General features: G+C 46.7%; 1 long non-coding RNA gene across 1 annotated transcript; it reads left to right on the forward strand.

Annotated features, from left to right (window-relative positions):
- Positions 1-8,742: 8,742 nt before the first annotated feature.
- Positions 8,743-24,838, forward strand: LOC106971827 (uncharacterized). The gene is made up of 3 exons (XR_008290468.1): positions 8,743-9,518; positions 9,773-10,964; positions 23,521-24,838. It is a non-coding gene; the product is annotated as an uncharacterized LOC106971827 (long non-coding RNA).
- The last annotated feature ends 49 nt before the right edge of the window (positions 24,839-24,887 follow it).

Here is a 24,887-nt window from a genome sequence, read left to right on the forward strand (position 1 = left end):
GGGTGCCTGGCTGGCTCAGTCAGTTGAGCGTCTGACTTCGGCTCAGGTCACGATCTCTCAGTTTGTGAGTTGGAGCCCCGCATGAGGCTCTGTGCTGATAGCTCTGAGTCTGGAGCATGCTTCGGATTCTCTCTCTCTCTTCTCCTCCCCTGCTTGTGCTCTGTCCCTCTCTCTCTCTCAAGAATAAACATTAGGAAAAAAAAAAAAAAAGAAATGGGGTGTTTGGAGAAGAGGAAGGAGAGAGACTAGGAGACAGAATGCCTTGGTTTCTGATATTTCTCTCAATCCCAGTCTTTGTGCCTCCTGTGGCCCAATTGCACCTCCTCCCTTGTGTCCATGAGATAACCCTGCAATATTACAACCCCATTCTATTCTTTTTAGGTTAAGCTAGCTCAGGTTAAGTTATCCACCAGCAGTCTCCAACTAAAATAAAATACGTTGCAAGAAGATAATGTCACATTTAAAATGTATTGACAAGTGGAAAACAAGACCCGAAGGCTGGTATGAATGATGTCAGGAGAGAGGAGAGGACACCCGTGGGGGCCATGAGACCCTGGGCATTTGCTGCCAGCAGCCAGCAGAGGTGAGTCCTCAAGTAGCAGCTGTTCTCAACCCAGGCTGCCCAGTAGGGACACTGGGAGCTTCTGAAATGTACTCGGGGCCCCATCCTGGGGACCGTGATTTAATTGGTCCAGGCTGGCATCTTTAGGATGTGAACGTTCCCTTGTGTTTCTAAAGTGTGCAGCTACGGTGGAGAGATGCTGAGTTGCATTATTCACGACATGTAGAAAGAAAAATAAATAATAAACCAAACAAAAGCAGCTTCTCGAAAGAAGTACAGAAACGGTTCTGAGGTCACAGGGAGCAGTTTCTCCCACAGATTTTCATTTTGCAGGATATGCATGATGCAGTGAACAGCGTGCTCAACAATATCCTCATATTAAACAAGGAAATGGCCCTGGATGTGATAATCCCAAAACGCCATCTAGGAAAAACATCCACAGGGAGGGGCGAGGCGTCTCTGCTGCCGGCCTTCAACTTGGAATGGGTTTTAGAGTATGTAGAACAGATGTACAGGCTAAGACTCCTGAAATTTAAAGCAATTTCTTCCCCCCCCCCCAACCTGAGGAGAGGGCCCATAGTTTTCATCAGATTACCCTTGGTGGCTCTGAGCCCCCCCAAAGTTCCGGAACCAAGGAGGAGAATTCCTGGGCTACCTTTTCAACAAATCTCTACCCATACAAGAGTCTCTCAACTGCTCGGTTGGGCTTCTAGAGAGACTGCTTGTCAAACACCTGGCATGTGATAGAGCTTGCCATCTTGCTAAGTTGAGCATGGGGCAAATCTGTCTCAATAGTCAGCTAGTGGGATCAGGATCAGTGCACCCTTCCAGAAGCTGAGGAGCCTGGCCAGGACACGTGCATGAACAGGAGGCGTCAGGGAAGGCGGAAGGAGTCCTCGGTGAACCAAGATCCTCCTCACAAGGCACAAGATACACTCCAGTGCACAGGCAAAAGAGCAGCTAAGCCCCCAAAATTCTTCACCTGGGCACAAACAGCAATAATTTCTGCTTGGAAAAAATTTAAAGCAGGTGGACCAAATACCCATCTTGTTCATAAAACATCTCTGCAAACACCCATGGAACATTTAACCTTGAGAAATATAGTTTCCTGGTGCCCTCTCTAAGCTAAATTGTTTGCAAAATATATGACTCTGTGACTGAATTAGTTAACTTGTTCCTTAGGGTTATTGGCCATAAGTCAATTTAATGTTGGAGGCTGTCTACCAAAAATGATGACTTTGTTTTTAGACGCATTTGATCTGTGTTCCTTCTTTGCAACATTAATTCCATAGTAGGTAAGTTGTCTGTTGAGGTCAGTCTTGGCTCATGACACAAAACTATGGTATCTATGAATAGGTGAATTTCCCCTTTCAATTTTTCATAACAAGGGGGTAATACCCTGATATCAAAATCACTGAAGAGGAGTAGCAATGTTGATTAAACAGAAGACTGGCCAGAATAAATGCCTGCTTAAGTTCTTTGGGAAATGCTATTTGATGTATCAAAAGAGTATTCTTATTAGGCAGTCCCTAAATCAGGGGTTGGCAGACCACAGCCCACAGGCCAAAACTCGTCTGCAGCCTGTTTTTGTGTGGCCTACAAGCTAAGAAGTTTCTTTTACACGTTTGACTAGTTGGGGAAAAAAATCAGAAAAATAATATTTTGTGCCAAAAATGATATGAAATTGAAATTTCTGTGTCCATAAATAAGATCTCACTGGACCATGACCATGCTTATGTTTGTGTGGTGTCCATGATTGCTTCCATACTACAATGACAGAGTTGAACAGTGGCTGCACACGTTATATGACCCACACAGCCTAAAATATTTTCAATCTGGCCTTCTAAGGAAAAAGCTTATAGACCCTTGTTGTAGGTCTATAAGCAGCACCAGTATTGAGGCCAAGTAACTCTTGCCCATATATCAAAGACCAAAGAAATGTCAAATGCCACCAATGATCTTCTATTATTCTTAACAGATTTTTCCCCACAAGAAACAGTACAGTAATCAGTAGTAGAATAACTATGCCTAAAACATACCTGTGCCAAGTATAGAACACTAGCCTGAGAAATTCAAGTTTAACTTTTGATGAGAAAACAAAAGGGTGGGGTACCTGGGTGGCTCGGTTGGGTAAGCATCTGACTCTTGATTTCAATTCAGGTTCTGATGGATCTCAGCTCAGGTCTTAATCTCAGAATCGTGAGTTCAAGCCCCGTGTTGGGGTCCACAATGGGCAGGATGCCTACTTAAAAAAAAAAAAAGAAGAAGAAGAAAAGAAAAAGGCAACCAGCATAAATTTAGAAGAAATATCTAATAATTGTGGAAATAAGGGAATGCTCTCAAAAATGGATGGTACCAGGTTCTGAGTCATTTAATTACTTCAACAAATACTTATTGACAAATAAACAATGTGCCTAAAAAATCACGCCTAGAGTATAACAGACTCAAAGTCCAAAATCAGACCACTGAGGCCATCCTTGAGCATATCTGGGCACAGGAAATCTGCTCAGGTGTTTTATTTAGCTTGAAGACTTTATTTTAATCAACTGTATAAAGTGAGAGATCACTAGCAGGCCTCAGTCAGAAGGTTCCCTTGTCGCGATCGACAAGGTTTGAATCACTGACCTTGCTTTATGAAGTTATGAAAATCAAGCTCCCTGTCCCTCAATCACCACACGCATACCTCCTGCAATTATTTTCTAGACTGTTCCCACTGCTATTGTTAAGGCATGGATCAATTACACCTGCAGAAGCTTAGTGCGGAACTGATTTACCAGGGAGGTTGCTTTTTGCCTTGAGGTTGCTATTTAACCACAAACTAGTGAGTAAGCACCTTATCTCCTAGGATACAACATGGATAGAAATGTGTTCAAGTACAGTCAGTCAGCTCTTAAACAACATGAGGATTAGAGGCACTGACCCCCACATACTCGAAAATCTGCATATAACTTTTGGAGTCCCCAAAAACTTAACTACTAATAGCCTACTGTTGACTAGAGGCCTTACCCACAATGTAGACAGTCAATTAACACATAAGTTGTATGTTTTATATATAATACACTGCGGTCTCACAATAAAGTAAGCTAGAGATGTAAAGAAAATCACAAGGAAGAGAAAATACATTTACTGCGTTGTAAAAAATCCGCATCTAAGTAGATCCACGCAGTTCAAACCCGTGTTGTTCAAGGGTCTGCTGTATAGGAAAGTGAAGTGACTTTATTAAGGACACACAGATGGCAGGGTCCGAAGCAGGATAGAGACAAAGAATTCTCTGCCCCTGAGTCCAGCGTTTATTCCTCTCTCCCACATGGCCCTGATGCCCCGGTGGGCCTGCTGGGTGATGGCCCTGAAGAAGCCAGAGGCCACGGGATTTCAGGGAGCACAGCGCCCAAGCCATGATGTGGATCTAGGGTTACAGCCCAGGCCTCATGGGCAGTGCCATCATACAGACTGCTCCCCAGAAAGGCCCTGCGGTGGTGTTTAATGCTTTCTGATCACCATCTTGAAATTCTTGATAATGCTAATTCTCGATAATGATAATCTTAGTTATTATCACAGAGTCAGTTTTCATGTGAACTCTGATGCGGCAATGGAACACTCACCATGGATTAGGGCCTCATATCTCCTCGTCCTGCCTCCTGCCACCTCCTCAAAATGCTCAGCCAGGGGGCCCCCACAACTGCTGCTGCCCTCAACCCCAGGCAGGGCACAGGGGGAGTCAGGGCCCAGCTCACACCCTATATAGCATCTTGGGGTGGGACTGGGCAGCCAGAGGCCATGTCTCCAGCACACTGAGCTGCTCTCCTACCCCCAACCCAGTTACCAAGATGTCCCAGCAACATTTCGAACTCTGGGGACTTTGGGGAACCCATCTGCTGTGTTTTGGGGTGGTAAGCTCATGGGAGGGAGAGTGATTTCTCCAGACCCCACTCCCAGCAGCTGTAGGAAGCCTCAGTCCAGAGGCTCCCCAGAGCAGCCAGGCAGGGGAAGCTGGCAGCCCTCAAGCCAGAAAGAGTGTGCATGGACCCCGTATTGTGGGGAGGGGCCCCAAGACACCCAGGAAGGTTCACACTCCCCTGCAAGTGTCCCCATGCCTGGAGTTCCCCCTCAGCCAGCTCCATGGGTAAGGGGTCCTCTCTTCCTTCCTCTACCTTCCTAAGCCTGGTTTGGACTTGCCTCCTCTGGCGGGGAAGGGCACCCTCTGGGGAGGAGCTGCAAAGTATGAATTGTATCATTTCAGTGACTCCACCCAAGACTTATATGCTTTCATATTTGCATTTAACTTTGCATTGCACAACATAAAGATGAATAGTAAAATTCATGCTAGTAAGTGAAAACTTTAATTTTTCTTAGAATAACATTAAATAGCAAATGCAAAACACCATGACAAGTGAGAGAGAGGCAGCCTGAGAAAGGAAAAAGCTTTATCTATAGCAGCACTTTTTCCCCTGCTTTTTAACCTTGAGGCCCTGCATTTTCATTTTGCATGGAGCTCACAAATTATGTAGCCAGTTCTGGTTACAACTTGCTCTTTGCATAAGCCAACACATGTGCAAGCCTAGCAGCTGACCCTGAAAGCAATAGCTAGAACCCAGTCCCACAATAATGTTACTTTCTGTGAGTGCCCCGTGGTGACTCACAGCTCAAGACTGTATATTTCTCACTTGTCTGAGTGCAAAGTAAAAGTGGCTATTTTTATAGAACAAAAACCGAGGCAAGATAGGAATTCAGCCCATCTCTATGCACTGCTGCACCTGAGACATTCGGCACACATAATAAATCTGTCTTTGGAAACTTGCTCCTTTGCAGTTTTGACACAGATAAATGACAAGTATTAAATCTTAAGGGAAAAGAACCAGCTGCTGTAGTTGTTGAATTACTGAGACGTAAGCCTCTAGGCCTGCTGATTTGAAGTGCCAGCCAGAGGCCTCCTGGAAAAGGGTACAGGTGAGCTGAGAGAATGTGAGAGGTAACCTCAGAACATCTTTGTCTTCACCAGCCCAAAGAAACTCAAGGTCATGTCTAATATTGTTGGATCTGAACTTTGGAAGCCACTGGACTTTGACCAGTGAGAGGACCTTGCTGTGGACAGATGCCACACTAAGTCAGTGGTTCAAAGCTTGGCCTTCATGTGGGAATTGTCTTTAACTGGAGAGGAAGGTACGTGGTAAAAGAGCAGGACTAGCAACATATTTATTTCTTTCCTGTTCAGCACAATACTGTGGGTAGGATCCAGGGGTGAGAAGGGGGTAATTCTAGAATGTCAGAGCCACAAATAGCGAGTAGGTAATACATCCCTCCACCGGGGTGTTCCTCTACTCCAGGATGGAGCTCCTTGAGGGGAGAGGCCTTGTATTCTTTGTCAATGCAACTCCCCCACTCTTTAGACGGGGAGGCCACGGCCCAGAGACTTTTGCTGGAATTCCCAAAACCACTCGGCTACCCAATAACAAAGCTGAAATGAGAACCAAGACCTTCTTCCTGCGACGTGAGCTATTTTTTCCATAACATTTGGAGAGAAAATTGCTGTCCTTTTCTTTGAAGGTTATATACGCTTTATATGGATGGGAAGGAGTGCCAACAATGTGCTCCTTCCCAAGATGTTAGCAGAATTGAGCCCAGCCAACATGGCGAATGCTGCCAGTTGCTCGGACAAGGAAGCCCCAGCCCTCAGCTCAAGGGGACTTGCTGTTAGTCCCGAGATCCCAAGGTGAGAGCCCTGTGCAGGGAGATGACCCCTACCAATAGGAGGAGGAGCCAAGCTCTCTTCTCAGAGCTCTCCCTGGATTACTCATGTAATCCCTCCAGCTAAGCAGTCAGGGGGCACTATAAGCTATTCCACTGGTCTGAAACAGGACAATGTGCCAGCAAGAGGGGTTCGATCAGACCTGAGAGTCTGAGACTTCACCTTCAGCCCTTAGATCTGCTGCCTGTCCAACCCTGGGAAAGGCAGAGGACAGTCCTTAGGAAGAGGTGACTTCTGACCCCCTCCTGTGGCAGCAGAAGCCCAGCGCCAGCTGTGGAAAGGCCATGCCTGGGAGCACGTGCCTCCTAAGACTCCCAGCTCTGTCCCTAGATGTCTCCCTTCCTTGGAGCCACTGCCTGAACTCATCGGACTTGGAGCTGGAAGCCTACCTCCTGGAACACTGCTCTTCCCATCATTGTCCCTCCAATGGAGAAATGGCAGCTTGAGGTAGCCATAGAGTCTGAGTGCCCCCGGCCTCACACCTCCCACTGACTGGCTGTGAACATAGACAGTTCACTGACATCTCCAGGCCTCAATCTCTTTATCAGCACTGCTTCACAGGGTGGCTGTGAGGATCCAATAAATTGTCACCTGTGAGCACACATTGTACATTGTTTAGTGATGGCCAACACTCACCCATTCCGCTTTATCTACCACCAGGACAAACTACTTGAGAGTGTTTGAGAGCATGCAGTTTGGAGTCAGACAGATATGGGCAAGTAACTGAACATTTCTCAGTTTCCACATCTGTAAAATGGGCACAGTACTTGTGCCTACTACAGGGATGTTAGAAGTCATGCCAGATAATGCATGAAAATCAATAGTTAAAATTTTGTTAGGACTTTAAATAAGTTAATATATAATACAACCACCTGTCTTAGGGCCTTGCACCTGTGTGTTAGCTATTATTATTAATACTTTACAACTAAATACAGGTATAAACAGTGAAAAAAGACAATGCCTTTAAAGTGCTTTGTTCTGTTTCTAGCACATGGTTTGTTTTCAGTAAATAGAAACTACTAAGTAATGTTAGTTTATTGTTGCTGTTATTATCAGTAATAGGATTGATAGACCCTCTTATTGGAACTAAATTTCCTATCTTTGTTGGACTCAAACCCAGCCTGACTCCTGGAATAACATTCAGGTGTCCTCCCGTTGGGTCAGAACACAAGTGCCACGTCCCTAAAGGTAAGATCGGTAGCTTGAGAAACAGAAGAAAAGAAAAACTGACGCCCAGGTTCCCATCGCCCACGTGTGCTGTCGCTAAGGTGTCTCTTGGGATCTTGCTACTTAAAGTGTGGCCTGGGGACTGTCAGCATCAGGCATCCCAGGGAGCTAGTGAGAACTGCAGACTCTCAGGCGCCCCTCTGCAGCTCCCCTGAATCAGAATCTGCCTGTTAACAGGTCCCCCATGATTCCCATTCACAGCAGAGTTGAGCAGCAAGCACTGCCTTGGGACTCAGTAGAATGCTGCTCTTTCCTGCCTGGCCTGGTCCAGGTAACAGGATGGAGTTTTATCTTTGACTCCCCGCCACCCCAAAGCTGGCAGAGCTGCTTTCATGGGTATGCAAGGTGTGCAGTCTCCAGGACCCCGTGCTCAGAAAGGTCCCGTGCTTCATTTTTGCTCCGCATTGCTGTCTTGAAATCCGTCATAGTCTGAACAAGGGCCCCAATGTTTTCATCGTGCACTGAGTCCTACAAATGAGGTACTCCCGATGCCCAGGACCCTGGGGTCCTCTGGGGCTAGAGTCTAAAATTTGCCTGGCTTTGGCCACCTTCCTTCCCCAAGCCAGATCCCACCCCCCTGTGCCAGTGCCCTGAGCCCTGTTTCTGCCCCTATGTGGACATATCCTGACATGGCTGCAACCCAGGCTACGTGGAGAATTAGGTACACTTCAGCAGCACCTGCCACCCTGCCTGACCAGAGGGATTTATCCTCCTGGAGGTAAGGATTGCCAGAACCATGCCTGAATCCCACACATGAGTTATCTCTTATTTAGCATTTAGATGTCCTAGGTGCTCCGCACTATTTTTGACTTGCCTTGTCTCATTAAATCTTCCAATAGCCAGTAGGGTACGTATTATTTTTTTCTGTTTGACAGAGAAGGAAACTCAAAGACATTAAAATAACGTGCCAAAAATCGAATAACAGATCAGAAGCAAAACCAGGATATAAACCTAAGTTTGTCTGAATCCACAGCCTCCGGACTATTCTGCATCACTGCACCTGGTGATCCTGGGCCGTTCCCTCCCAGCAGCCTCACCTGCCCAGGGACCCAGACCCCCACTCACTATGGCCCATCCTCACCCCATTTCTCTAGAGGCTCCCCCCCACCTCAAGTGTTAACAGAGGAGACATTTTACAGCAAACATTCACAGAGCTGCTGTGGAAAATTAGCCACAAACTTTGTGTCTTAGGAAAAGAGAAATTTATTCTCTCACAGGTTTGGAGTTCACAAGTTTAAAAACCAGTATCATGGCACTGAATTAAGATGTTGGCAGAGTGTGTCTCTCTCAGAGGCCCAAGGAGAATCCTCTTCCATGTTCTGGCGGCTGCAGCTTTCTTGGCCTGTGGCCACATCACTCCAGTCCCCGGGGCCAGCATCATCAAGTCTCTGCTCCGATTTTAAATCGTCTTCTCTGTGTGTGTCAAGTCACCCTCTGCTTCCCTCTCATAAGGATACGTGTGACTGCACTCGGGGCCCACCCGGTAACGCAGGGCAACCGCCCCATCTGAAGATCCTTAACTTAATCCCCTCTGCAACGGCCCTCTTTTTGCCATAGAAGGTAACATTCACAGGTTCCGGAGATTGAGACGTGAATATCTTTGGGGGGATCGTTTTTTTAGCTAACCAAAGTTGGCAAATACGCTAATAATTGGAGTTCTCAGAAAAAGAAAGGCCTCCTGGCCCTGCCCCCGGGAGGCTCCGCCCCTGGCCCTGCCCTCGGGAGGCTCCGCCCCTGGCCCTGCCCCCGGGAGGCTCCGCCCCTGGCCCTGCCTTCTGAAGGCTCCGCCCCTGGCCCTGCCCTCGGGAGTCCCCGCTCCTGCGCGCCCGCCAAACAATGCAGCTTCCAGGAGAACCAGCTCCAAAGTACTTAGGCCACACTCAGAGGAAGGGGAGGTTTGGGAAGAAAGCAGCAAGGAACCCTAGTGAAGGCCCTAGAGCCAAAGAGCCCAAGGATAGGTCTTCTAAGGAGAAGAATTGAAAGGTAAACTGCTCTGGAATCTTACATTCCCTTCTCACAGGCCTTTTCCAGCTTTGCAGATAAAATATGTGTGAAAATCATAGTATCCGTTAAGAATTCTGCTCTGGGGCCATCATGTGTTCAAGCATTAGCAAATAAACCTCCTCCTTCCTATTCCTTTTTGTTGCTCTTACTCTTTATCCCCTCTTATGACTCAGTTGGTAACTTTCTGTCTCTGCTTGCTTATGCCTACATTCTTATTCATCCTTCCATGTCAGGTAAATCACTCGCAGCCACGGAAACTGGCAACGTCCAGTCTCATTTGGAGGATGGAAAGTAAAATAACGGCTTCCTGAAAGATGGAAAGACAAGACTTGAAAACAGATGCCCTTAGATAAGGTGAGATGTCTCAGGACAAGAACTCAGCTTGGACCGGAGTCTGTATAGGTTGGGGCTCACCTGGTCAGCCACACCCGTGTACTGCATCTGTCAGCAGGGACGTTAAAACTCGGCCTTTTTTGGACCACAAGAAAAAGAGCTGAGAATAAGTGAGGCAAACAGTGAATGAACGGAGTTGTTTGTATATGTTCACACATCCAAAAATGGTGCCGGCAATAACCCTGTGCAGGTGCCAGGTAAGGATTTCACTACCAGCCCCTCCCTGTGAGACGCTGGTGCTGCCTAAACCAGGAGGCTGGGGCAAGATCTCCTCCAACACTATCTGAGTCTGTTGCTCCATCTGTTCCGTGTTCATTCTGGGCTGGGACAGCCTCATCTTCCCTATCCCAGCACCAGGGTAGACGTACCTACTGCTCACATGTCTTTCTTCAAAGAGCAGACATTGCCAGCCGTGCTTCTATTTTTGTAGCTAATCTGACCCTATTTGCTTCTGCACTAATCTATGCAGCAGCTTCAACTTGCCCCTAATTAGAACGTGTGTCTGTGTCAGTCAGGGTTGGACCTGTGAAGCAAAACAAGTAGATCTCTAGAAGAAGAGATTGGGATATCAAGGAATGGCTTGCAGGGAGCTGACCCACGCATTGTGGGAATGGATTAAAAATGGCCCCTGTACAGATGTCTGTGCATCCGATACTGGAGCTTGAAGGCCGTAGGGAAGTCAGGAAGCAAAGATCACCAGCAGGCTGGAGCCCCACAGGCACAAGCAGGGACCCCACAAGGACAGCCTGGAAGCTGTGTCCATTCTTGTTGCCCCTGACCTTGGTGGAGTGGAAACCATGTCGAGGCCGGGCTCCTCATCACTTAGCTAAACTCACGCATCTGGCCCAGCTGCTGCTTCATGCAAGGAGCTGAGTCAGCACATTAGCTACAGAGCCAGGCTCTGCCTCCCTTTTACCCTCCAAAATCTCAAGGGAATCTCCCTTGTGACACACCCCAACAGGAAACACACAAGCAAGGGAATTCTTTTACATGAACAAAGCCAAAATGCCACGTTACAAAGCCATCGGTGCGGTAAGTCAGACTCCCCTGGAGACAGACTCTGAGCGGGAGGTGGAAATCCGGAGGCTGAGGTTTTTCAGGGATATTCTCTGAGTAAGAAAAGTGGGATGGGGCCAAGGGAGAAGCTGAACAGAGAGGCAGTCACAACAGGGACCCATTCCCCATGGAGCTCTGCGTCCAGGCTGGCCTTCAGGGTTGTCTGGAATCAGGCAAGGCTGCCTCCAGAAGAGCACAGGGCCTGCGTGCAGCAGTGAGGAGGTGGAGGGCAGTTTCAGGGGGGTCTAGACTGTGAGCCATCAGCAACCTTCACTCCTGGCACCTGGGGAAACGAGTGCCCGGGTCCCAAAGGGACCTCTGGACAGGCCCCACCATGGCCAGTAAACCTGCTTCACTAAATGCCTTGCCTGTGAGGAGAGCATCTCTGCCGGAGGAAGAGATTTTAGATGGGATGACAGAGCTGTGTGTGCTGGTAGGAGTCGGGGGGATTCTCCCTATTGCTTGAAGGGCTGCTCTCTCCCTATTGCTTGAAGCAGTCTCTAGTGACTGCTTCCTTGTCCTCCACTTCCAAATCTCTTCCCAGCTCCAGGGGCAGGCGGTGGAACTTTGCAGCGCTTCCCGGGGACTTTCCGTGGTACAGCTCTGCACCTGCTACTTTGCAATGGTTACATGGGTGTCCCCCATACTCAGGCTTCCCTGGGAAAACCCGGGTTCCGGGGAATGTGGAATTCTAGGACACCCTATGAATTTCCTGCAAAGTGAGCTTGGAAATCCAGGCATGAGACTTTGTCTCCAGAAAGGCTGCTGAGAACCCATTCCCTTTACTCCGCTGAGGGTGGGCTCTGGCGCCATCCTCAATGTCATTTTCCTTGTGCCATTGCAGGGTCCATGAGTGGCAGGAAAGACAGGGCTGCCATTTTGTTTTTTTCCCAAGAGGCATCAAACCACTGCCTTACACACGGCTATTCTTAAATATCTTCCAAGTAAAATTGTCCTTAGAATTTAAGTGCCATACTTACACAAAAGTGTGGACGAATGCAGAAAATAAGCACATCCTTCCAGTGTCTTCCATCTCAGTGGCAGGCCCCTCTCCATCTTGTGGTACAAGCCAGAATCTGAGGCGTCCCCTTGATACCACTCTCTTCTGCAGCCCCCTCTTCACCAACCACTGTCAAGAGCTTTCCCAGGCCCCTTCCCACTTCCCTCTTTCTTCACTGGCCCCTCCCTCAAGCTGCCAGCACCCCTTCTCTGGGACCCTGCGGTGACCCCTGACTTTGTCTCCTCATATGTACTCCTGCCCCTTCAATCTGATCTCCATTCTGGACACGGAATAGTCTTTTTTTTTTAATGCTTATTTATTTTTGAGAGAGAGAGCATGAGCAGGGGAGGGGCACAAAGAGAGGGGGACAGAGGATCCAAAGTGAGCTCTGTGCTGACAGCGGAGAGCCTGAAGTGGGGCTAGACTCACGAACTGCAAGATCATGACCTGAGTTGAAGTCAGACTGTCAACCGGGGTTGCAATCCGGGTGCCCCACGTAGAATGGTCTTTTAAAAATATAGTTCTGGGGCACCTGGGTGGCTCAGTTGGCTGAGCGTCTGACTTCGGCTCAGGTCATGATCTGGCAGTTCATGAGTTCAAGCCCCGGGTCAGGCTCTGTGCTGACAGCATGGAGCCTGAAGCCTGCTTCAGATTCTGTGTCTCCCCCTCTCTCGGCCTCTCTCCCATTCACACTCTGTCTCTCAAAAATGAATAAACGTTAAAAAAAAAATGCTTTAAAAATACAGTTCTGATCATGTGTTTTCTGTCCTTCAGTTTATTCAGTGTCTTCTGACCTATTGTGTTCCAGATAAGAATACAATTCCTAATATGGCTCCCAAGGCCCTACAAGGCCTCAGGTCTTAGCCTGCTCCGGGCTGTGCCTCACTCACTGTGCTGCAGCCAGGGCTGGCCTCTCTACCGGGCCTCCCCCAGGGACCTCCCCTGTTCTTCCCCCACCTGCTAATGTCTGCTGTGGTCAGTGGTTCCACACACAGGACCTGTAGTCAGACCCTCAGGATTCCAATCTCCAGCTCCAGCACCTTTTTTTTTTTTTAAACCTGTATAGCTTTGGGCAACTTACTAAAGCTCTCCACACCTCAGTCTCCTCATCTGTAAAATGGGGTGCACTCCAGTGCTGCAGGAGTACATGAGGCACTGTGTGTAGACCACAGTACCAGGCACGTTGTGAGTGTTTGGAAATGTTAGTGACCATCCTAATGCATCCTGCAGACCTCAGCCCAGGTGTCCCTCTTCACGGCGGGTGGCCCCTGCTGCCCCCACACCCCACCAGGGCCAGAGCCCTCCCGTGCTCCTGTGGTCCCTGCCCCTTCCTTCCTTTCACAGCATGTACACAAGGTGCTCAGGCCACAAGCCCCCTCAGGGCAGAGACACGGCCTGATTGCTCACCATTATATCTCCAAAGAGCCTAGCACCATTTATCCCCAAAGAGCCTAGCACCAACGTTTCTCAAAATAAACGTTCCCTTCTCTGGTGCATCCAGGAGAGTGTGGGTATGGGATGTGATCTGGGCTCTCTGTCACCATACAAGGAGTGGGACTGGGAGGCAGGAGGCCTGTCCCAGGACACCTTCTAGGGCTGACGTCTGTGAGTGGTCTGCCCAGGTCTAGTGAGTGTGAGCAGAGGCGCCACATCAGCCCCATTTGGTGCCTCGCCTCGACCCCGCAGGCTTCATTCAGAGTGAGGCCCACAGCCCTGCTTCGGAGGCTTAGCCATAGAAGACAGCCCTTCCCACCAACATTAACTTGCCCACATGGCCAGCCTGGCTTCACAGGGGTGTTGTTTTGATTTCCATTTCTTTATTAGAGAACAAGGCCACCTAACACAAACACTTGTCTGAGTCTGAAACAGAAAAGGGCAGGAGGGATATCACGGAAAAAGTCCGTATTATGGGTGGGGAGGCCTGAATGCAAGCCTACATTGCCCTTCTCTGAGTAATAGTGCATTAATCATTTTCACTCCCTCATTTGTTTTACTCATTTGGTTTTTTTTTTTTTTAAGTTTATTCATTTATTTTGAGAGAGAAAGGGAGAAAGAGAGAGAACACAAGCGGGAGAGGAGCAGAAAGAGAGGGAGAGAGAAAGAATCCCAAGAAGGCTTGGCATGCTATCAGTGTGGAGCCCAGCATGGGACTCAAACTTGTGAACCCTGAGATCATGACCTGAGCCGAAATCGAGAGTGGGACACTCAAGCAACTGAGCCCCCCAAGCACCCCTGTTTTACCCATTTGTGAAATGAAAGAGATGGATGTCTGAGCCCCAGCAAGGGTGTGCCAGCCTCTCCCTCGGTCTCGGAGAACCTACCTGCCACACGCTGATGTCAGTTCTAGGTAACAGGGGGCACTACTGGACACAGAGTCCTGATTGGGCTAAGGGTGGACACCCCGCCAGGCCCGTCTTAGGCCACGAGGATGGAATCAGCCACCTGGTGATGGGCACTGTAACTGTAGGTTAGGAAAAGCCAGGCCCATGCTGCCCTGATGCGGGGCAGGGCTGAATTTTGTAGCTGCATTTTGGGAGTACACCTGTGAGCCTTGGAGAACGAACTGGTTTACAGAGACAAAAATGGAACAGACAGAGGCACATGGCCCCAGACAGAGATAGAGAGGAGTCTCCGATGAATTTCGTCCCTGTAAAGCCCAGCTGTAATTCTTCTGGGGCGTGCCTGGGGACACCCCTGTAGCCCCTCCTTTAAGTGGGGTTCAGACTGTTTCTATTCTATTGTTGATAAAGATGTCTTCTCATATTGGATGTCAGTTAAACACCTCAACACATACGACTGCCTTACTCATGACAGCTTTCTACTGTCCAAAGACCTCTGACTTCACTTACCCTGTTTTAAAGCCCACTAGACCAGGGAGATCAGTGCTATAGGAAGGGCTTTCATTGCCCAGCTGAGGAAACCAAGACCCAGAGTGGGTGACGGTCAAGGTGAAGGCAGAGCTCTGCCTTCAGAGCATATCCGGAAGTGCCATCGGAGGACCCTCTGTCGCCCGTGGCATCAGCCCACTCTAGGCCAAGGCTGTTATGAACTCAGGCTGTTTGCAGAACTCTGCTGTGGAACAGCATCTATCCCTGGTCTGTTATGTGTTCTAAAAAGTAACAAGGGCTAGACCATGGGGACGCTAGAGCTGGGGACATAGGTGGAAGGCGCAGACCCCAGGCAAAGCTGTGCAGACGCCTCTACGGTGAAACAGGAGTAGCCACTGGCCTGGAGAGCACAGCCAAGCTCCTAGGCATGGCATGAGTGTGCGGGAGTGGGGTGAACACCACAGACAAGAACACCCCCTTCCTGAAGCGGGAATAGGGATCTGAGTGGCCAGGAGACATTTGTAGGCGTCCAGCCTGTGACTTCAGCCTCTGGGCACTGGCCACCAGCTGCCAGACATCCCCTGGGCCATGAGCAGCGGGAGAGGCGACACAGTTGGGAAATCCCCAGAGTGTCTCTGCAAAAATCAAAGAACCTGGAGAAGAGGCTGAGGAAATTTTCTGATCATTATTCAAAGCTCCTTTTTGTCCTGTTAAATACTTCGGGAGCTTCAGGAGAAAAATCAAAGATACGGTTTTCTAAAGATGCCATCCCTGTGAGCAAAAGTCACGTATTTTGAGCAGGTGTTGGCACTGCAATAATACATTGTTTTGAGTCCGAGTTCTCTCCGTAGCCTCACTCGCGGGCACAGGCGTGGCACGAAGCCGGCTCCTTATAGAAATAACCCGAGGGCTTGCTCGGAGCCCGGGCCAGGTTGGACTGTAAGCACTCTCATACCCCATTTCACAGATGAAGAACGGAGGCGTCGGAATCCCAGGTCTCACAGCTGCGACGAGGTGGAAGCAGTGTTTGCCTCCAGGCAGCCTGGCTCCAAACCCCTGATGTAATCTTTGGAGTATATTTGATGCTCCTTGTCCTCATGTTTGGACAGGACCGGTTCGGGTGGGCAGGGTGGCAGGGGCCTGTGTATGGAGCCCATCAATACCAGCTGGGCCAAGGCTTTCAGTTTGCCGGCCCTTGCTGGTGACGATGTTTTCACCAGGGTCTGGACCTGTTTTTTAGCTGCACTGTCTATGAAGTAGAGTCTTTGGAAGAACAAAGGACAGAGTCAGGGAAACTGGGGTCTGTACCTTGGGCAACATTCTTTCCTTCTCTGAGCTTCATGTCCCCCACCAAAAAAAAAAAAAAAAAAAAAAAACACAGGTAGATGAGATGGCCTCGAATCTCTTCTCACATGCTCTTATTTCCAGATGATTTTCACATGTCATCTGAATTCTACCCACAGAGGAGAAGCTTATTTAAGCGTCAGGTTAAATAATTCAGCAGCTGGCACATGGTCTGCCCTCAGTAAATGTCCCAGAGTAATTTAAGGGATGCCTTAGGCATCTGGACTTCCCATCATATCTGTGTCTATCCCCGTAATTTCCTAACCCTTGATGAGCCATGTGAGTTGTCGTAAAGCCTGCGGTTTATGAAAAAGATTTCAGGGCTCAAATCCCAATCAGGGGGCATGAAATCCCTGAGAGGAAGAGTCCAGAATGTCATTGAAGCTGACAAAGAGACAGCATAAAAGAAAACAGGACCAATCTCACTCATGAATATAGATGTGAAAATTCTAGACAAAATGCCAGCAAATTGAATTCAACAGTATATTAAAAGAATAATTTAGCACAACCAAGTAGGGTTTACCCGAAGAATGCAAACCTGTTTCAATATTAGTAAATCTGTTTATAGAACACATCAAAGGGTCAAATAAGACAAACCATATGATTATCTCACTAGGAGCAGGAAAATCATTTATGAAAATTCAACATCAATTCCCAAAGGGGACATTCTCTAAAATAGCAGGAATAGATGGGACAAGTGGACATTTGTTGGGATGGGGGTGGTTAGTGGGCTGGCACTCCACATCTGAACCTTCTCCCTATGTTTGGGAAATTTCTCACTTTCTGGATTTGGGTGAGAGACAGAGCTATCTCCGAGTATGAAAATGGAGAAAATGCCAGACGCTCACTCTTCCAGGCGCTGGCCCCACCCCTGCAGCAACAGTGAGGCACTCGGCCTACACTCAGATGATGGAGCAAAGAAAAGAGGCAGCAGAGAGTTTTTTATTTTTAATTTGGTTTCATTAAATGCAGAGGATTTTGTATGATGGCTCCAGTAACAGCAGTAACATGGGTTTGCAGGGACAGCAGTGCAGTTGCTGTATCTGGGTTCCAGGGGCCAACAGTGCTGTGGCATCTCAAGCTGTGGCATCTCACATCCAAGATGGCCATGGCCACACCTGTCTTCTGGGGCATCTGGGCCATGGTGACCACTGCCCAGGTTCCATCCGTTCTTGACCTTGTGGTGATTCTCTGAGCTATCCAGGGTCCCATCAAAATTTCTTCTCCACTGAAATCCTCCAGCATCAGTTTCTGTTATGAACAGCTAAGAAATCTTAGTGATGCAGAAGGCTAGTTCCTTAGCCTAACAAAGAATATGTCTCTCGTTTTCAAACTTGTTGCCAAAATAATACATAATGGCATCGCTATTAAAACTAAGAGTAAAACAAAGATTGTAGCTAATGCTACCTTTTTTTTTTTTTTTTGGCCTACGCATTCATATCTTCTCTAAAAGTCAGATTTGTTGGGGCGCCTGGGTGGCTTGGTCAGTTGAGCACCTGACTCTTGATTTCAGCTCAGTTCTATGATTCCATAGTCACGGGATCAAGTCTTGCATCGGGCTCTGTGCTGAGCACGGAGCCTGCTTGAGATCCTCTCTCTCTGTCCCTCTGCTCTTCCCCCTATGCATGCTCTCTCTGTCTCTAAAACAAAAATATTAATAAATAAATAAATAAATAAATAAAAGTCAGATTTGTTGAGATTTAGTTTGCATATGCTAAAATGTACCTCTTTAAAATTTACAATTTGATGACTATTAGCAAATCTATATAGTTACTTAAGCACCACGACATTCAATGTATAAACTATGTCCATCACCCCAAAAGCTTCCCTTAAGCTCATTTGGAGTTAATTCTCTCCCTAACCCCAACCCTGGCAACCATTTTTCTGATCTGTGTCTGTAGGGTGGCCTCTTCCAGAATGTCATATGGCGAAATCATATGGTGGCCTGCTCCTTTCACTTAGCGTTCGACTTCTGCAATCCATCCACGTGGCTGCCCGAGCACTATTCCACTGTATGCGTGTGCCAGAAGTTGTTTCACAGTCCAACGGTTGATAGACATGGGGATGTTTTCAGCTTCAGACTATCAGGCAGGAAGCTTCTATGAGCACTTGCGAAAAGGTTTTTGTATGAACATATGTTTATTTTTATTGGGTAAATATCTAGGAGTAGGAACGCTGGGTCATAATTAGTAAATATTGAACTCCAGAGAAACTACCAAGCTGTTTTCCAAAGTGCCGTCCTGTTTTGCATTCCCACCAACACCACATGAGAGTCCCGTGCTCTGTACCCTTCTGCACTAACACTCGATGTGATCAGCCTTTTCATTTGAGCTGACTAGTAGATGTAGTCTCTTGGTTTGGTTTTAATTTTTATTTCTCTGATAACAGATAAGGCTGAGCATCTTTTCATGTGTCTATTTGCCACCAAAATATCTTTGTTTGGTGAAGGGTCTGTTCAAACTCTTCATCTAGTTATTTTTTTCTACAGCTGTTTATCTTATTATTATTGGGCTGTGAGGGTTTTTTATGTACTCTGGATACAAATTCTCTATCAGATTTGTGTTTCGCAATATTTTCTCCCCCTTGGTGGCTTGTCTTTTCATTTTCTGAAGAATGTCTTGCAAAAAGCGAAAGTTTTGATTTTGATGAAGTCTAATTTGCCACTTTTTCTTTTATGATTCATGCTTTTTTGTGTGTCCTAAAAAATCATTGCCTAGCCCAAAGACATGAATATTATTTTTCCTGTGCTTTCTTCTTAAGAGCTAAAACTCTATATTTGAGCCTAAGATTCGTCTTGAGTTAGCTTTTATAGGAATGTGTGAGAAAAGGGTCAATGTTCATGTTTTACATATGAATGCAAACATTTTCCAGAATACCATTATCATGTAACATTGTTATCATGATATCATGTATCATGTAACAACTAGAAGTTCTGGTTGGCATAGTAAGATACCAAACATCAGTATGAGGTAAATTATTGGAAAGGAGGAGGAAAAACATTATTTACACTCAGTATGATTTCATACCCCAAAGAACTCAAGAGAATCTATTGAAAACACATGGAATTAGCAAGGAGAATTCAATAAAATAATTGCAGAATAAACATGCAAAAATCAACAACTTTTCTATATAACAACAGTAATCATTTAAAGGCTATAATAGAAAAGTAAAGAATCCTGTTTGTAATAGCAATAAAAGCAATAAATGCCCACAAATAATCTTCACAAAGAAAGTGCAGGACCAACAGAATGAACCTCAGAGAGCTTTATTGAAAAAAAGATAACTAAATATAGATGTGTCAATCTCTTAGATAGAAAAACTCAATAGTATAAAGATGTTCATTTTCCCAAAGGAATCTGTAATATTGGAGGGTTTGGGGGAACATGACAAAATGATTCTTCTAAAATTTATCTGGAAGAGTGAACAGGAAGAGTAGTTGAACAAAAAAAATGTTGAAGAGCAGTGAGGAGGGCCTGCCTTACCAGGTGGGAGGATATTTAATAAAGATATCATAATTAAAATATTGTGGCAAGGGCTCTAAATCAAATAAGTGATAGAGCATGTGCTGGAATAGGATAAATGAGTCTAAACAGAACCTGATATATATTAAAACGTCATGTATGATAACATCATTAATCAGCTGGAATCACGATGTGTTGCAGGGTAGCAAGAATGGAAGAAAAGAGACGAGTTCAGAGGCTATGGGGATAGTTGAGGAGAAATGTGATGGAAGACAAGTTTGTTGGGCTGCTAAGCCAGAGCTGCTCCATAAGTTGTCAGGCAAGCCAGAACCCCCTCTGGGGAGCAGGGCATTGCAGGCTGGTCGGCAGGTATGCAGAGGGAGTCAGACACCTCCAGCTCCCTCTAGTGACAAAACTTAACATCATGTCAGCTGGCAAAGGCAATAGATGTAAAAGACCCTTATCCACTTCTATAGATTGGGCAACGAACGGTGAACTTGGACTGAGAGGTAACATATTGATAACCAACAGGATGTAAGTACCAAACTATGTTTTTTCAAATACAGTTAGGGTCTCAGCTCTGGACACGGTTGCTAACATCCCAATGGCCAAAGCAAGTCACCTACAGGAGTCCAATATCAATGAGGTGTATGGGAAGTATATTCTATGGAGAGAGGGGGAGGGGAGTGAATATCCAATAATAATAATAATAACAATATTCCGAACGATTATAGTGGTAGTACTAGTAGGATTGTCCTGAGGGACTGAAAAGGAAGGTAAAGAAAGAAGTGGGATGGTTTTCAGATTTCAGAGATGTGAGCAGTTGGTGGCTGGTGATGCTACTTACTACTGTAGGGAGGACCAGAAGATAAACAGGTTTGCTGGGTAAAATCAAGAGTTTTGTTTGAGATTTGTCAAACACTGACATCTAAGACCAGATGTCACATGGGAGTCTAGAGCTCAAGAGAAAGATCACATGGAGAGATATATGCATGATAACCACTGGCTTATAGAAAGTGCTTCATGCTGTGGATCTGCTCAGGGTCACCGAGGAAAAGAGTGTAGCCAGAGCAAAGGAACTGTTCAGGGATGGAGCCCTGGGCACTGCAATATTTTTTAACAGGTAGGGAGAAGGATTCCGTAGGGGGACTGCAAAGGCGTTGCTGGCCTTGTGGAAGAAAACCAGGAGGGTACGGTGTCACAGGAGCTAAGAGACCAGGGTGTTTTGAGAAGGAGGGGATGCCAAGTGTTACCAGGGATTTGAATGCAGTGAAGATTGTTGGTGACCTTGACATGAGCTGGGTAGGGGACCAACTCCATGAAGGAGCACTTTACTAGGTGCCGGAGCTAAGAAGATGAATAAGATACGTTTCTTGCCCTTTAGGAAATCGTAGCCTGGTGGAAAAGGGAGACATGCAAATAAATCATTGCAATACAGTGTGATAAATCTTATAATAGAATAACATTTTCTTAACACGTGTTCCACTCAACACTATTTGAGGGAGATGTTAATCAGTGCTCTAAAACCGGAGTGTTGCAAGACCAAATAAGCTTGGGAAATGCTGCAGACTGAACCCTGTCTCGGGCTGCAGAGCCTACTGCCAGCCTTTTAGCGCCATGTCCAGGGCTTAGGAAACCAATGTACTGCACCTTGGGGTTCTCTCTGTACACCCAGGTCTTGTCTGGTACCCCAAGAATTAAGGAGAAACAATGCCAGCTCCACAGTAGAAACAGCTGCTGGCGGGAGGGAAACAGACCCAGGAGGAACAGCTTCCGACAGGGTGACCTGAGAGCGGATTCGATCCTAGCAGGACTGTCAAAGCAGGATTTCCCTGCAACGTGCCGGGCAGCAGGGGCAACTGTCTCAGGACCCCCCCCCCCCACCCCCGGTGGCTTTGTCCCACAGGACCGAGTGTCTGAGACCTCCCAGCTGAGCCAGTAGGCCTGCAAACCCAGGGCAACCACTCACACTTTGCAGCAGAGTTGAGAGGTCTGGCTTCTAATTAAGTTGACAGTTTCCCTAGAGGTAGAAAAATTAGAGAAAATTAAATCACCAGTCAGCTCCTCAGCAGTTTTGGTCTTCAATTTTTCCCTGACAACTAAAGCCATGGAGGCAGCAGAGACCCTATTAATACTTTGTTGCACAGAACACATGCCGCTGAACAAAAATCATCTCATTAGTCTACGGTTCTGGGATTTCCAGGTGCTTTCTGAAGTACCCTATATCCTGGGGAGGTAGGGACAGAGGCAGCGGGGTTCTGGGAGGTTGGAAGGCACACGTGACGTCCAGAGGACAGGCCGGCTTGGGCGTGGCAGAAGCAGGTGCCAGTACCTGACGGGTGTGAGTCCAGACAGCAGAAGGTGCTTCGGTAATATGGTTCTGAGTGATGGCTCAGTCACAGCCTGGCCTCAACCACTTTCTGGGGGTAAAGCAAGGGACAGCCAACCCAGGGAGAGAGTAGGATGGGGAGAATTCAGGGTGAGGAAATGGAGTTCAGTGCAGGGAAACTGAGGCAGAAATCAAATCCAGACCTGTGGACTGAGGTAATATGGTAAGGGTAGGAATGTGAGAATAGTTTTGTTTTGTTTTGTTTTCCTCAGCAACCCAACCCTGAAAAAATTGTCAAGTAACCCCTCATCCTGTTCAGGGTGGGAGAACCCCTGTCTTCCCTCAGAGCTTCTCTAGTTCTAGCTGTGGGGAAGTGAGGACCACCAGGCCATAGAGCTAAAGTACCTTGGATATAAGGAGGCCACAGGGGCAATACCCCACCTCCTCATTGCTCTTCTTGAATTCTCGACAACCCCTCTTGAACACAGGGTCTTTGGTTTAAAGGGTTGCGTGAGTCACCTTTTTAAGAAGTCAAGCAAAAAAGAGTCTTCTTTTTGGAGCTGTTTTCGTTGCAAAGAATCAAGTGCCACTGTGGCTTAAGAACAGAGATGCAGTTTATTGCAGTGACACAGAGGGACATTAGACTAAAGAGACAGGGTAGAAAGCACAGCCAGACCCCCACAGGGCCCAGGCCTGAGGACATCTCAGTCTCTGTCAGGTCATATGATCTCTCTAATTCTGTTTCCATTCAATTCTTCTATTGATCAACCATCTTCCTCTGCTTACACACAGTGCTTGCCCTCCACTGCCATGTGCATCAATCAGCCATCAATCCTGATTCTAGGTGACTTTTAGTTTAAACAGCCCTCTCTCAATTGGCCACTGTTCCTGTGCAATCTCATCCAGATTCTCTAGAAGTCAATGAGTCACTGGCTGGCAATGGTAAGTCAATGGGTCATTACCCAATAGGTCACCAACCAGAAAATAGATCAGCTATTCACCAACTATCTATTGCCAAGGAAGGTGGAATCACATAATACTTGCATTATCCCTGCCAGGGACTGTGAGCAGGGTGGATATTGAAGCCCAAATGTATAGAGTTGTGTAGATGATTACAAGAAATTCAGACTTATTGAAAGAATATACAAAGCAGGTATGGTAGCTGAACAATGGCCCCCCAAAGATCTCCACGTCCTAATCCTGTGAATGTTACCTTCTATGGCAAAAGGGACTTTGCAGGTGTGATGAAGTTAAGAATCTTGAGATGGGAAGATCGTGCTGGGTTATCCAGGTGGGCCAAATGGCATCACAAGAGTCTTTATAAAAGGGAGTCAGAAGGGTAGAAAACACAGTAGGAGGAGATGTGACACAGAAACAAGAGATTGGAGTGATTCAAGGAAGGGCCACAAGCTGAAGAGTGCAAATGGCCTCAGCTAAAAAAGGTAAGGATCTAAATTCTCTACTGAAGCCTCCAGAAAGAACATACCCCTGTTGACATTTTGATTTTAGACTTCTAACCCCCAAAGCCCATATTTGTGTTGTTTTAAGCCACTAATTTTGTGCTAATTAGTTACAGCAGCAACAGGAAACTAACACAGCCTGGAATCATGGGACGTCCTCCTTCCTCACCCTGCGTGGACCTGGGACCGGCACTTCTGGTAGACAGCCAGAACTGCAGCTCATTGTCACCCAGCATGTAACTTGAGTTCAAGCAAACTCCACTCCCTTGTGTGTATCTTGCATTTATATTCTTTCCATAAGTGAAGGTTTGATTGAGTTGGTTCATCACTGTCCAATAGACAGGATTCCTATTGCACAGTCATGCTAATGGCGCACACCTGGGGGTGTGGCTTCCCTCTTGTCCAATCAGCTGTGTCCAGGGCAACAAGACTGCTGTCAATCAACTCAAAGTGAGGAAAATGTTACTGAGGAAAGAATGGATCTAGGCTATTTGTGGGAGTCACTTGAGGACACCTCCCAGGTGACACAGAAGTTTAGAAAGCAATCTTGAGGTTTTAAGAGAAGAAAGGCCCTTTCTGACCTCTTTACACAAACTTTAATAGGGCAGCTTGAATTGTCAGAAGCTTTAGAGCTACAGACCTGGGGCTCCATTCTATGGGGTCCTTTGATCCCTGCCCACCGTCCCCTAATGCCAGCTCTTATGGTAGTCCTCCGCATGTCAAAGGTGACCATTCCTCCTGCATCACCCACCTTGACCTTGGCCCTGCAGATTGGTTTGAAGGAGGGCACAGTCTCACTGCTTGCCCAGAAGCAGTATTTTTAGGAGTTTAAAGATAAGAAAAATCTGTTGAAGGCAATTTCAGGTTCTAGGCTTTATAAAAAGAGATGCAGTGGAAATCTGGAAATCAGGATGGCTTAAGAAGTCAAAGACATTTGAATTACTGCCTTTGGGACTGGAAGAAACCCAAACAATTAGAGGTGTAAAGGCACAGGATTCACGGCTTGATAGGTGTTGATATATCCCTCAAAACAGGTCTCCAGGCCCACTGGAGCCTGACCTCATTTAAAACTGCTGGAAAAATGCATGTAATAAGCTCAGTCTGAAGGCTCCCTGACAATTCAGTTTGGATCAAGGCTCTTTCCTATAAGGGTTTGTTGTATTTATTACCATTATTTTTTAGTTATTTATGTTTTCCTGTTATAATATGCTACCTTTTAAAAAACAATTAAGAATCTCAGACCAGACTATCTAGAAATAAACTGGTGCTTTTCTAGGGTGTTTGTTAAAAGGCAAGGATTTTGTTTTTTACTCATTATTCCGTCTTGTTATGGATTTTCAATGACTTGTCTCAAAATTGTTCCATCACCTTAACCTGAATCCTCAATTAAGTTTCCCAGTCACTACTATTAAATAAAAACCTTTAAAGTATTTTAATTTAGGGGCACATCGGTGACTCAGTCCGTTAAACATCCGAC

Source organism: Acinonyx jubatus, chromosome D1 (assembly GCF_027475565.1).
Source record: "Acinonyx jubatus isolate Ajub_Pintada_27869175 chromosome D1, VMU_Ajub_asm_v1.0, whole genome shotgun sequence".
Taxonomy (NCBI): Eukaryota; Metazoa; Chordata; class Mammalia; order Carnivora; family Felidae; genus Acinonyx; species Acinonyx jubatus.